At 49.1% G+C, this 316-nt stretch overlaps 1 protein-coding gene across 1 annotated transcript in view; it reads right to left on the bottom strand.

Moving 5' to 3' along the window:
* SAMD4A (sterile alpha motif domain containing 4A) overlaps positions 1 to 316 on the bottom strand; it is a 99,665-nt gene that overhangs the window by 3,915 nt on the left and 95,434 nt on the right. The window lies entirely within an intron of this gene.

Raw genomic sequence — 316 nt, 5'->3', positions numbered from 1 at the left:
TGGTCTCCCAACCTGCTCGTGCAGCGGGATGGAGAAGGTTTGGACACACCACAGCAGCATCCTTTCTCCTGCCCCATTGCCAGTCACCCTCCCTCCCTTCTGCAGTTCTCAGATTCACATTGTTTGGGGTTTTTTAAGTTTATTTTACTCCTGCAAAATGGGCCTGTTGTTAAATGCAGCTCAGACAACGCAGGTAACTCCCAGGGCACTGGGGCTAGCGGTGCCTGATTTCTTGGGTTTTTGACTTTAAACTCTTCATGCCTTTGAGCTGTACAAAAGAGATTGCTCCTGTGTGGATTCTCTAGTGTCTGGGAAA

This window comes from Buceros rhinoceros, unplaced genomic scaffold (genome assembly GCF_000710305.1).
Source record: "Buceros rhinoceros silvestris isolate BGI_N320 unplaced genomic scaffold, ASM71030v1 scaffold12294, whole genome shotgun sequence".
Taxonomy (NCBI): Eukaryota; Metazoa; Chordata; class Aves; order Bucerotiformes; family Bucerotidae; genus Buceros; species Buceros rhinoceros.
This window is presented reverse-complemented; position numbering and strand designations above follow the sequence as displayed.